Below are 14484 nucleotides of genomic sequence, written 5' to 3' on the forward strand. Positions count from 1 at the left end.
GGTTGAAATGGGTTACTGTTTAAGGCTTCATACTTTGTTGCGGCTAAAGGCACCAACAACCCTACCAGAATAAAATAAGGTTTGTAGTTATGCGTAATCATTCCGTTTTGATTGGAGAAAACAAAAGAGAAGAAAAGTGTATATTTTTGGAAACAAACAAAAGCAAAAAATGATAAACAAAAAGGTTAAAAAGAGAATGTGTGTGTATTGTATAGTGTGAGTGTGTTTCGAGTGTTTGATTTGATCACAAAATAGTCGATTTGGCTATATAAAGTATAAACTATGGGTAACTATATATAGTATCTGTTTCAATATTTTTTTCCTTTCTTTGCACATTTTTTATTTTTTTTTTGGATTAGCATTGTTCCTTAATTTTTTTCTTCTCTAAATTATTTTCTTTCAATGGACATTTTTTTTTTCAGTTTTTAACGGTACTTGATTTTTTTTTTTTAGTAAAATTAACGGTACTTGATTTAATATGTATATGATTGAAAGATTAGTATATTTTTATTCACCTCAAGCATTGGAGAATAAAAGCTAATTATGAAATTGATTTGAGTGAGATTAAAACGATAGATTTTGAAGTTCAATAGAAAAAAAGTGATAATAATAGCGACAAAAAAGTGATAATGATAATAATAGCAATAACATTGAATGATGGCATAATAGATGAGGTGAATAATAGCTCCAATTGTGGGAGATCCTCTACTAATAAAGTTTTTTTATTAAAATTAATTGTAAATGACATGGAAAATTCTTGGAAGTTTGTTCTCTTCTTCCTTTGTTGTTGTCCTAGTGTCCGAACCCGTGCAACGCACGGCTGGAACATCCTAGTTAGTTTTATTTTTTGGGTAGCGTTTTTGATACACGTTAGTTTGATAACAAAGAGCAAATTAATTTTTAATTAAAGTTGAAAACGACAATAACAAACTAACTCTACACCACCGTATATATCATGTCATAATTTGATTATTTACTGTCATCGTTGATTCGGAACAAATATCATTACTCAGTAATAGCTGCAAGAATACTAAACCTACAACAACACACAAACACATTAAAGTCACCAAAAGTCATAAAATATTTGTCACAATATTCAATGAGTCTTCTAAGCCAAAAAAAACAAATGACGTATTTACTGTGTTATATGTATATTTCATAATACATGTAGTTCACAAGTAAGCAAGCATAAAGGTGATATATATCAAGTAGATGAACTCTGGTTTGAGTTAGAGTTGCAAACAAAACGAAGTTAAAAAAAAGTAAAAATTGTTTACACAAGGCATTGTCAGCCCCAGAAAACATACTCTAAGTCAAAGAAATACAAAGGCCAAATACCTCCCTAGGTTCTTTAAGTTTCGAGTTTGTTTCGGATATGTCCTTTAAGTTTCTAAGTTTCGGATAGGTCCTTTAAGTTTCAAGTTTGTTTCAGATAGGTCCTTTAAGTTTCTAAGGTTTCAGATAGGTCCTTTAAGTTTCTAAGGTTTCAGATAGGTCATTTCTATCAACCTCTGTTAAGCCAAAATTGATCTGTCTATTAAGCCAAAGTTGATCTAGTCGGGGAAAAAATTGATGCCAAGTGTCAGAGAGAACCACCTCACCCACTTAACGGACATATCAACTTTGCTTAATGGACAGAACAACTTTGGCTTAACGGAGGTTGACAGAAAGGACCTATCCGAAACAAACTCGAAACTTAAAGGACCTATCTGAAACCTTAGAGACTTAAAACACCTATCTGAAACCTTAGAAACTTAAAGGACCTATCTGAAACAAACGTGAAACTTAAAAGGCCCAGGGATGTATTTGGCCAAATACAAATTACAAACATCATACCAAAAAAATAATAATGACATCCAAAACCTACGTTCAACGTAGAATAAACATTCAATTAAAAACATTACATGTTTTAACACGACTAAAAACAAAAAAAAAATTCTTTTTTTTTTGTATTGTAAAAAATAAAAATTTAGGTTCAAAAATGAGCTACAAAAACTAAATTAACCGGACTTAAGTGATTAATGAGCTTCAATAAATTATGAATTGTCCGAGAGAACCCGAGTTTGATTATTGGATCAAATAATTTTTGGTCAAACTATATTTGCTTCACAATCCGACTCCAAATTACCAATAGGCATGGCAATTAGGCGAGGTGGGAACGGATTTTACCTTTCCCATCCCCGTCCCCGAGTATCATATACTTACATGTTACCCTACTCATATCCAACAGGGATGAGAAATTGAATTTTGTCTCTGTCTCCGGCGGATTCAGGTATCCCCACCCCATCCCCGTATCCAAAGCGAATCAATACCATATAGTGTTGTAGACTTCTTTTTTTTGACAAGTTGTTGTACACTTATTTAATACGTTTACAAACTCGGCTACCCTAATTTCCATGCAAACTCAGATATATATAGCAAACCCTAAACCGTGTTTCTCTAAAAAAAGGGGGTAAATTTTTTATTTATTATTATTATTATTATTATTATTATTATTATTATTATTATTATTATTATTATTATTATTATTATTATTATTATTATTATTATTATTATTATTATTATTATTATTATTAAAACTGACATTATATAGATTTTTTTGTTCTTTTTAAATATAATCCTACATTTTAATTCTAATTACTTATTTGTTTTCCAATTTTATCCTTCATTAAATTTTAGTTTAAATTTTATTAAACTCATCATACGTTTTATCAAATTTAATACATAATTTTTAATGAAGGTTGACTCAATTGATAATGAGTTGAATCACGCGCAAAATTGTGGATGTGATTCGTAAGTAGTTTTTTAATGCTCTTTTAACTCGAGGTTTGCCATGACCCTGGTGAACACCTAGAGGTTACCTAAATTTTTTGTAACCAAATTTTTTTAATAGATAATTTATTTTTTAAATAATATGGATAGAGAAAACTTTAAATAATTATTTCATTAAAATTAAATTAGTTATTTAATCAATTTTATATATACGAAATTTTGTTCTTACATGTGTCCATTATATATATTCATTCTAAACACATACTCTTGATTATCATTTCAACTTATACAATTAGGACCTTTTTTATTTTATATTTTAGATAGATGTTAATAAATCATTTAATTAACTTTGTAAAAAAAAATCATTTTATTATTATCTATGAGACATATGAATTTTAAATAAATATTATACATAACCTAAATAATAATGTGATACTATATATGTAACCCGGGCAACGCCGGGTAAATACACTAGTAATAATAAAAATAGTTCACATACATATTTAAAAATCCACAAATAGTTTAAGAATATACATATTTTTTTTTTAAGAAATATCCGCAAAGTGATTAAACCTTTATTCTAACCCACTCAAGTTTGCTTAGTCATATTTGCTTAAGACCTTGGAGTATGATCTCGAGGTTTTATATTCGATTTCACCTGATGTCAACTTCGATGGGCAAGTTCACATTGAACTTTAAGTGAGGCCCACGAGTGAATGATGTGATTGTATCCCTCAGATTAATCGGTCCTTGAATCGTTGAGTTGGATATAAAGTTTGAAAAAAAAAAACAATTAAACCTTTTATTCTAATTTTCAAAAAAGAAATGAACAAACTTTTATTCTATAATAATAAATTTTCCTTTTACTCGTAGAGTATTTTATTAAAATTTTTAGAAAGTAAAATCTTGCAAAATAGAAAAATTGAAGGTGTAGGTAACAAATAAATATTCAAAGAAATAACAATGGATCTAAATAATCGGGCTTACACCTCACTATTTGTTGACAAGCCCATTACTACAAAACCCTACTTATTCACAAACCTGCCTACAGCGAAAACCCTTTGCATCTGCAGTGTCCTTCACTTCCTCCCTCGGTATGTAACCCTAATTTCTTTCACTCTTTCACATCGTTTTCTTTTTTCCTGAATCTTTGATCCGACATTTGTATGTTTTCCATTTTCATTATGATTTTCAACTTGTTAACCCTCAACCTTGTATTCTCTCCCTCATTTCCTGATACCGAAACCCTTGATCAGAAACACGCTCCCGTTTTCCTTCTCGCCGCCGCCGGATTTGATCCCTCAACCACCGTCAATCTCAGCCTTTTGTGGCAAAAAAAACCTACCTTTCTTCTTTTCTTCAACCTTTTTCTATCTTTATATCCGAATAGATTGATTTAATGAGATTGAAAAATTAACAATACTTTTTGAGGGTGTTTTCCGAGCAACTCCGGCCCCGATTCATCAATCGAACTTGATGTAGTTTTCCCAGCAATAATCACATCAAACTTCTCTAAAATGTAAATCTAAATCCTTTCCCTTTTCTTACTGATTTTGCAGGAGCAGTGAATAAGCTTAATAATATATTGAGAAATATTTGGGTATTGTTGTTGGATTGGATTTGAAGAGAGAGGAACCTAGCAATGAAGGTGATTTCTATTTAAGATTTACTGATTGAAGTTTTTAGTAAGAGATTTTGAGTTTTCATCTGTTGCATTTTGATATTGCTATCTTTGTTTTCTGAATCAATAGTTTTTTGGTTTTAAAAATTATATAAGAGTAAAACATGTTTTGATTTAGGGCCTCTTTGAATGAGTTTTCATAAACAGTTATATTTAAAAATTGTTTGAGCATAGTGTTTTTGAAATATTGTTTTTGAAAATTGTTTTCATTTTTTTTGTTGTTTTTAAAATTATGAAACTGAGAACTGTTTTATCTTGGTTTTTGGGTGTCAAACATTGATTACGTTTGAACCTTTTTATCCGGTGATATCTTATTTTTTCTTGGGAAGGGAAAAAGTAAGCAAAACCCTTGAGAATCGAGGTCCGGGAGTTGTTTTCGCTACGGGAAGGTGTTAGGCACCCATAACGACTATAGTATCCTATAGGAATCGTCTTTAATTTCTACGCGCGCGCTTTATTTTTAAATGCTATTTTGAAAGTGTTTATTAGGCCTAAAGGTATTCTAAGTGAAGAATGGGAGGGAGAAGAATGTTTTTGAATTTTTATTTTATTTGAATTGAAGGAATTTTGTTCCTTGCCTACGTACCCGTTTAAGGGATCAAATCCACCGTAGTTCTCTTCAAAAGATGTTTTTTGTTTTTTGTTGGTTGATTTTAAGTTTGAAAATGGGATTTTGAAGAATGGAGATTGAGAGGCCTTAAAGGCATGAGAATTAAGAAAAAGTGGGGTTTGATTAGTCAATTTGCAAAAGAAAGTCAAAGTGTGATTAAAGTTCATTGAAATTTGATTAAGAAAATAAAAGGGAAAATTACAATGGGATTTGGATCCCAAGGTTTATTTAGAAAATGATTTGAGTGAAGTTTGTTCATATTTTTTTGGAAAATGATTTTTCTAAGTGTAAATCCTAGGCATTCATCTAAACATACAATCCTAAACATACATCTAAACATGCATATTCTAGCTATATACCTAAAGTGATGTGTGTGCATGTGTCGGTGCTTGTGTCGGTGTACATTATTAGAGTTCATAGTCCTTTACATCATTGGCCTAGATACATTCTATGGTCTTGCAAGGAATTAAAAGGCATAAGAAAAATATTACAAAATTCCTAAGTCTTTACATGCTAAGTCTTGGCAAAATTTAAAGTGCATGAAATAAAACTAAGGCCAAAGGATGAGATATGCTTATGAAACATGAAACAAAAGGGTTAGTAGAACCAATGATATAGAAACAAAATGAAAAATGCATAGTAAAACAAATATAACTTGCAAGTAAAGTAAACTAACAATTTTAGTAAAAAAAGTGACAAAGGGACTTGAAATTCAATATACTTCTAAAGCAAGTTTGAGACCTAAATTCTCACAACATTGGAAATTTTAGATGACTTATTTCAAGGAAAGAAATATGAGAATCAAGGAAAATCGACATGCCAAAGATTATAAGATTTTCAAGTCCTTTATGCACTTTATTTCACAAGAGCATTTCACATTATTTACAACACAAAGTCCACAAAAATCTAACTCAAAACAGCAAGCACATGCCACATTTAATAGGCAAATTCACTCCAAGAAATCACATGTTCAAAGCCACAATTATGTAACAAAATTTCAAGTTCAAAACCACATCAAAACTTCACAAAAATGTTAACAAAAAGTGGCAAAAATGGCAAAAACAAGCACACATTATTTTTGAAGTAGGTTTGAACATGTAACTACATTCCAAAGAACAAGTATCAAGTGCTAAAAATTGACCATATCGACATTCCAAAACACTTAGAAATTTTTATCAAGATTCGAGTAAAAATGAATACAAAGTACTAATCAAGAATCAAGATAAAAAATTATATATTGTGATCAAGATTTGGCATGTAGGATACATCAAGAACTATCAAAAAATGCGTCAAGAAACTACTAGAATTTTTGTGGAATTTTTAGAGAGGTTTTGAGCATAAGCAGGGGCGTAAAAAGCACTAGGCAGTGTGGAACTAGCAAAAAAAAACATGGAGGAAAACGAATTTGCAAGGGACAAGCCCAGGCCCAAGGTTAATATGGGTCGGTTTGCACATGGGTTGTGGGTCAAAGAAAACCCAGGTTTGGCTTAATGTATGAGCACGTGAACAACAACTCCTTCATAAAAATTAATTCCTCTTTCTATTGTAAAACAAGAATAGTCTTCTTCCTCAACTCTCACGTTTCAAACCAACAATCACACAGTCCCCTCCTTATTTCTTCCCCTTTCTTCATTCTTTTTAATTATACTCTCAAAAATTAAAGCTCAAATTCCAAAAGATCTAACAAATCAATATCAAAACGAAAATCAGGAACAATACCTCTCTGTTCTTTGTTCGGATCTTTACCGTTCATGCGACCTTGAATTCAACAATGGCGGATCCTTCTTCGATCTGGACGGTACGTGATGAACAGCGGTGATTCCTTCCCTGAGCTCGGATTTGGATCCGATTCGAAGAAGAAGGAACTTTGATTTACGGTTCGAAGCTACGAATTGATTACGCCGTGTGAGTTAAAGCCGATTCCATTCTTCTCCCTCTTGCTGCTGCGATTCTGGTCTTTTGTGAAATTCGATCGGAGCTTGGACTCGACTTGATTCTGCTCACCATCTTCTTTCACGTGTTCCTGCCTCCAATTCGTGGATGTTGTTGCTCGTTATTGTTGTTGTACAGGTTCGGTTCTCTTGTTCCTTACGAGTCCAATTTACTTTCTTTGCTTTCAACCTCAATTCTGGATTCGGTTTGCTTGCTACGATTGAGGACGAGACTGATTCGCTTTCGTTCGTCTTCTTCACCACTTCGGCTTGATAAAGCTTTGAACGATTCGATGTTGCCGTATGAAGAAAACGAATTCGAGAACAGTCATGGTTCAGTCACCGATTGGAGTATATGTGTGTGTCTCGTTCTTGAATCTTGTGTTATTGATGGTTGAGGTTTGATCGATTCAAGAAGGAAAGGAAATTTTTGAGGATTGTTGATTGGATTTGTGAAAAAGTTTTTGAAGCTTTTTGGTTATGGAGGAATGTTATGGATGAAGATGATGATTGTGGTGGTTAGGGATGAAGATTGAAGGTGGTTAAAGGTTGTTGTGGTGGTTGAAGGTGGTGGAAGGAGTTAGTTAGGGTGGTGGAAGTTTGTTAGGGGAGAGGAAAAATTGAGAGAAAATAAATATGAACTTTTTTGATTTTTTATGGAATGATTGAAAAAAATTAGTTAGTTTCTTTGACCATGACCTTGACTTATTTATAGGTGATGTGGGAATGCTTGGACCAATGACGTGATGCCGTGTGGCGCTTGACTTGTAACAAACTTTGACCAACTTTGACCTGCAAAAATAACAAACTAAAAGGACCAAAATGCAAATAACAAGACTTTAAGGACTAAAATGCAATTAAAACTAAAAATTGATTAAAAAAAGTAAAAATGGAAAATAACGTAAAGTGAAACGATTAAAAACAACAAAGCAAATTAAAATGAATCAGGGATTTTATGTGAAATGACCAAAATGCCCCTGGGGACTAAACTGACTTAAAACGACTCAGATGCAATTTTAAAATGGATTTTTAACAGAAAATTGAAACAAAAGTTTATTTAAACCAATTTGAAAGACTCAGAGACAATTTTTAGAATTTAAACAGGGCTTTGACACATGAAAAGACTAAAATGCCCCTAGGGGCAAAACTGACTCAAAATGACTTCAAATGCAATTTTTGAAATGGATTTTGACATAGGATTGAAACAAAGACTTATTCAGACTACTTGAAAGGACTCAAACAAAATTTTGAAAGACTGAAAGAAATTTTATCATAGGAAATGACTAAAATGCCCCTAGGGGCTAAACTGACTAAAAAAAAGACCCAACTGATATTTTTGAAATGAATTTTGACATGAGATCGAAACAAGGACTTATACAAACCAATTTAAAAGACTCAAACAATTTTCAAGGATTAAAATGAGTTGAATGCAGGAAATGACTAAAATACCCTTCTATGTGAATTTTGCAAATAACATTGAAATAAAATGCAAGGAAAGATGCAATGGATCAGAGACTGTTCAAATGACTTACAATGCAAGAAAAGAAGAATTGAATAAGTATTTTTAGGTCCAAAATTAGGGTATAACAAGAACTAAAACATGTTTTTCAGTTTTAGTTTTCTCTTTTTGCAATTTAAATTTGGATTTAAAAAAAACGCACAATACATAGTTTTCATTAATGGCATATATCTAATAATTTAGAACTCTATTGTTTTCTTAAACTAATTTGAATGCAAGGAGCATAATATTTTAACAAATTTGAACAAAAATGTAACCGACAAGTTATTTTTATTTTCTACTCTCCAATTCAGTCTCCGAAATCGAAACTACCAACCAATTTTTCTTCTTATTTTCTCTTCAACAACAGATTTTCTTAAGAGTGTCTGTATTTTGTAGAAGTTCCAATTTGTTTCCCTTAAAAATAATAAAATTTTCAAACAACAATAATCACTTTCTACCAGCAATTGATTATAGATAAAAAAGATTGCGTGGCTTTGTAATTTTTTTAATTCATTAATTACACATGTGGCCTGCCACATAGGCGTTGAATAAGTGAATAAGTCATGAGTCAAAATTGTCCAAAAGGATGAATATTGCAAAGGGGCTAATTTATAGGGTGCTAAATTGTCATTTTTTTAACAGGGATCAAAAGTACACTTAAGCCTTTGTTAAAATATCAATCTATGAATGTGATTTGACTCAATTACAGTTTGCAAAGTTTTTTTTGTTGTTTGTTAGGCTAGTGATAACATTTATTACATGATGTTTTTCCCTTCTGTTATGAGTTATGTGAACAGCTCGTTTTTTACTTTATTGATTCATTCATTAGAAGGCCTTATTTATATTTATAATTAATAGAATTAATGTCTTTTCCTTGTCATTTGGTTCATATGGCTTACCAAGGTGCCATTAGAAAATTTGTGTTAGTTTTGGTATTTGGAAAGTACTTATAGACTCCTTTGAAATGGCGCACTCTTGATGTTTGATAGACACCAATCTGAAGCATGCCTGTTAGTGTACTATATCCTGTATGGTGCTCAGTCAACATAATGAAAACCACAAGTCGTGTATAATTTAAGATATATATGTTATCGTAATCTGAAAGATCCTGTGTAACAAATTGATTTTAGACAATACTCTGGTTTTGGTTATTCAGGCGATTGAAATAATTTGGACTGTTCCGGTCATATTTTGATATATAGTCTGAGTAGTACTGATTATTTTGCTGCAGGGAAAAAGGTGAGCAAAGCTCCTAAGATACAAAGACTGGTTACTCCTCTTACATTCCAAAGAAAGAGAGCAAGGATTGCCGATAAGAAGAAGAGAATTGCGAAGGAAAAATCAGAGTCAGCTGAGAACCGGAAGCTTCCTGCTTTCCGGTTGAAGGAGCAGAGAGTGTCGAAGTGCGAGTTTGGCAAAAAAGAGATCCAGGATTTCCAATGCTTCAAAGGCAGCTGTCACCACCTACTCCACTGTCATACCGTCACCGCAGTCTTGGTATTGTTATTTTTCCTTGGCTCTGCTGTCATGACAAATATAAATGGAGTTGAGTACTCTATTTGAAACCTAGACACCGTCACCGGTGAGTATTTAATTTTCCGATTACATTATTTCACATTCCTCTTTCTATATTTTGATGTTCTCTTCTAAGTGTTGATGATATCTTTTTCTAATGTTTCAGTCTGTTACCGTCGCTGGAGCTCGAAGAACACCTTACTTTCTCCTCCGATTGAAACTTGGGACCTCCACATGCAGAGATGAGATCTGTAAGGGAAAAAGATGGTATAAGTTATTAGCAGCAAATATAAAGTCTTTTGTGGTCTTTTTCACTGTTTTTTTAGATATACCATTTTGTGTATCTTAAAAAACATATGATAAATTTATCTATAACAAAGTCTCATTTCTTGTCAATAAAAAAAATCTCACATTTATATGTATATGTGTAGAAAAAATTAGTCACATTTTTTAATGAAAAATTCCTTTCTCTGTCTTGTTTTTAAATCTGCCAATTTTCTTTTTAATTGCAAATTTGGCTATAAGAAAGTCTCAACTCCATTTCATATTCTAGTGATGTATAATTTGTTTGAATAAAAATGGTCTTTTTTCTTGCTATTTCTGTGATTTAGTATTTTTGAAGAATTTTTTTTTTAAATTTGTCTACAACACGATTCCTTTATTCTCATTATGTTTCTAATGGCATGTTAATGAAATGAATTATTAGATTTTGGCACCTTAGCCTATTGGGTTCTTGGTGGTGCACTTGGCCACTATCCTAATCACTGGAAACGTATCAACTCTGTTAGGAGTCTTCATATAGGCTTTTATATTTTTTAGTGTGCTTCCTTTGTCTCCACATTGATTATTGTAATTTATCGTGCATTCACCTCTTGGATTAATTTCCTACAGAAAGTATTTAAAAGGAGTTGGAACCGGCACATGGAAGTCCAGTGCAATGCCTTCATACATGCATAAGATAGGTGAAGCTCCTCAACTTGTTTCAAGTACTTGTATTAAGTACTGTAGTTTTTAACACTTCTTTTATCTTATTGTTTATGTTTTTTTGTAGCGATGTTATTTTTTACTTTGGTAATACATCTTGCATTTTTGAAATTAATCTGAATTGCAAAGTCGTCAATCTTCTACGACTATTGAGTATATAGCATTAACAACATAGACATACACCCATTCACAAATTAAATTTCCAACTCTGTGTAACAACTAACAACAAACTCACCTTACATGCATATATGGAATATATATGTTTTAGTATCAAGCTTTTACTAACTTCTTAATTTTTCTTTACTGTTGATTTCACAGCCAAGATAATCAACAACATCGTGCAGACCAAAACAATGTAGCTATGGATTTAATAAATAACATTGTGGGTGTTGATGAAGAGCACTGGTTCCAGCAATAGACTCTTACATTTGCTTCCAAAAGGTATTACAATCACTATCTGATTGGTAGCTAATTGGCATCTTTCACTATCATATCCTAAATCTGACCAGAAAGCCTACCTAGGCATAACTTTAATGTTCAAAGAACTTGATCATATAGACCTTCAAGCTTCCTTTTACACCACCTCTACTTTTCATATATGATCAGAGCAATTGATTTCATGTTTGGCTGGTTTGTGCTTTTATGTTATTATAGATAATAGGTTCTGTTTGTGCTTTTTTAATTACCAAAAAGGTCACACTTTAAGACGATGACTCAAGCTTATTTTAAAACAAAATCAACAACTCAAAGTAATACCTTTTAAGAAATTTTCCTTCATATTGAAAATTTAGCTTTTTCTTTCTGAAAAAGTTATTCACATAATCATGGCAGTAGTATTATGCAACAACCTTAGACTATCCACTTTAGTTGCATACAAAACCTAGAAGTCCCAATTTTTCCGACTCATTTAATAAATCATAAATTCCCAAAGACTCATTCATGTATTAACCACATTCTCAATTTCTGTTTTGAAATCCAATTCCTTCAGAATTCATATCTAAAATTTTATTTTGGTGATAGATTGGACTTTTATTTGGTTCAAAATTTCATCTAAGCTTCTAAATATGTTGGACAATTTAACGCACTTTGTTGTTTCTTGAAGGCCTAAGACTGTTTGTGTAATTTTGCTGTCATTGTTGGGTAAAGTTGGTGTACTACTGTAGTTTGTTGTGTTTAGACCATGTTCACAAGCTCACCAACACACCAAAGTGGATTTGGTTCCTCTAAAATGAGGGACTGAATGGTGCATATTAGAAGATAAAATGTGGAATTGCAAGAATTGATTAGAAAAATCATTACCGACATTTTACTTTCTAATATGTACCTCTTAGTTTAGAGGAACAAAATTTCTTGAATCATCCTTTGCGTTTTTTCATTCCAGAACTTAGTTTATGAGGTATGGTTTTTTATTTACTTTGTTTGGTCATTTGGTGTTCTACAATAATCTCTGTAAATTTTGCAAATTTATGAGATTTAAAATCTATATTTCTACAATAATCAATCATGATTCTAATCCTATCATTTGTAGTGGGCGCTGATAAGTGAGAAATTGGCGATTAAAAGAAAATTTGAGTTACCTTCTTACTTGCATTGAAGCTAGTCTTTTTGTTTCCTTTCTTGTGTTCTTCAATTATGTCTTAATGATGCTTTTTGTTTCTTTGAAATCAAGGAGGATTGCCTTAGAATGTCTTACACAGATGTGGAAGACTGGTATTCGGCAAGTGCTTCATGCATCTTCGTAAGTACTGATTGTAAGTATTTTGCCTTGAGCTTCAATTCTAAATGTTTCTGCACCTGATGAAATCATGTTCCAAATTGGTTAACTTATCTTATGCATAAGTTGGAATAGAGATAGGAGTGGTATTTTTCATCATTTATAAATACTGTTGGAATTTCTATAATCCTCCTTAGTTTAGTCTATTAATAGAGCTTAATGTTCTTTCAATAATTTAATTTGAAACTGCATTTTTCCAAATTAGAATTTGAGTGTATTTGGTTATGCCTGGCTCAAAGATTTAGTTATGTAATTAGTGGTAAACTGATAATAAGCTGACATTTCCAGCTTTACATGATAATTTCTTGAGTTTGAGTGTAACTTTTGTATGATTTACTGAAAAAAAAAAATCAAACTCTGCATCAGGATTTCTTGGAGTTTAACTATAACTTTTGTATGATTTTGTGATTTATAGAAAAAAAAACCAGCTTTAAACTTTAATTTCTTGAGTTTGAATTTCAGTTTAAGTTTCGTATGATTTGGTGAAAAGAACACTTTTTATGTTTTAAACACCATAAAATGATGTATAGCAGAAATTTTATTAATACTTTGCATACATGAAATTAAAGCCTTGCTATACACTTCATTAGGAGTATGAATTTATAAATTCAGGCACACTACGGTTTAGAAATTTTATAAAGAAAGTTTAGATGTGACTTGTGAGCATCACAATGGTGAATGGACAGGGAAAACTTTAAACTAAAGTATATTATTTAAAAAAAGTTGACAAAATGCAGATATGTTTTCCTCAAATTATATTATGAATAATGAACACAATTTAGTCCCCAAGGACATAGTCTCTTATAATTTATTAGACACTTGCCAACATGGTTACAACTGTCATTAGCTATATTAGTACTTTAAACATAGTTCCATCTGCAAAAAGTTATTGAAAGCCATAAAAGGATGTATATTACCTTTGTATAACTGAAAAGCAAAAAATGAAGAGGTCAACCACTATGATTTGGAGTAGTAGTACACAATTTATCTCGTGTTCCTTCATATTTGCTGTTTCTCATTCATCACCTTTCTGATGTAACAATTTTTCTAATAATTTTATCTTCAAATATTCTGCAGGGAATACAAAATAAAAGAACAAATGAGATGTCATTGAAGAATATAAGGATAAAGGTTGAATATTATTGAACCATCAAAATCTGGACCTAAACATGTGGAAGGAAATGGGAAATTGAATGTGTAGAACACTTAGATTATGGGCAAAGGGATGAAGATTTCAATGACAAAGCAATATAGAGGTGGAAGGAAATGAAAAGGGATGACCCTGCAACAAAGGCATTATATATATGGAAAAATAAATTCAAATAAGACAAGACTTTCAACTTGTCTTCATAGTGTATAAAATATTTATTTATTTTTGCTTTATTGGGGGCGCTTCTATAAGTTCAATTGTTTATAAAATTGGATGTGTGTAGTCTAATAGGCTTTTTGACTTTCTTATGCCTGTTAAATTATTAAAAATTAAAACTGAATTAAATGTGTGCTATAAAACATCTCACCTAGGCAATGAAAAAATCAAATCAGTCCATAACCCACCTAACCACTACTCACGTCAGCATTAATTGCTCACCCTAATGATGTCATTACCTAGATGAACCTAATTACAACCCACACTAAGCGGGCCATCCCCTATAAAAATTATTTTTAACACAAAAATAATTGAAAATTCTGAGAAAATTCATTTAACAGTGAACAGTT

At 31.6% G+C, this 14484-nt stretch overlaps 1 long non-coding RNA gene across 3 annotated transcripts; it reads left to right on the forward strand.

Annotated features, from left to right (window-relative positions):
- Window positions 1-3788: 3788 nt before the first annotated feature.
- LOC146938860 (uncharacterized) lies at window positions 3789-14187 on the forward strand. Of its 3 annotated transcripts, none has more exons than XR_015031434.1 (5): window positions 3789-3866; window positions 4332-4420; window positions 10906-10972; window positions 11313-11435; window positions 13846-14187. It is a non-coding gene; the product is annotated as an uncharacterized LOC146938860 (long non-coding RNA). The 3 variants fall into 3 exon arrangements; XR_015031435.1 differs by lacking the exon at window positions 3789-3866 and adding an exon at window positions 4011-4082; XR_015031433.1 differs by lacking the exon at window positions 3789-3866 and having other exon boundaries at window positions 4011-4420.
- Window positions 14188-14484: the final 297 nt, after the last annotated feature.

Source organism: Medicago sativa, chromosome 3 (genome assembly GCF_051527215.1).
Source record: "Medicago sativa cultivar Bolivia chromosome 3, Bolivia_mono, whole genome shotgun sequence".
Taxonomy (NCBI): domain Eukaryota; kingdom Viridiplantae; phylum Streptophyta; class Magnoliopsida; order Fabales; family Fabaceae; genus Medicago; species Medicago sativa.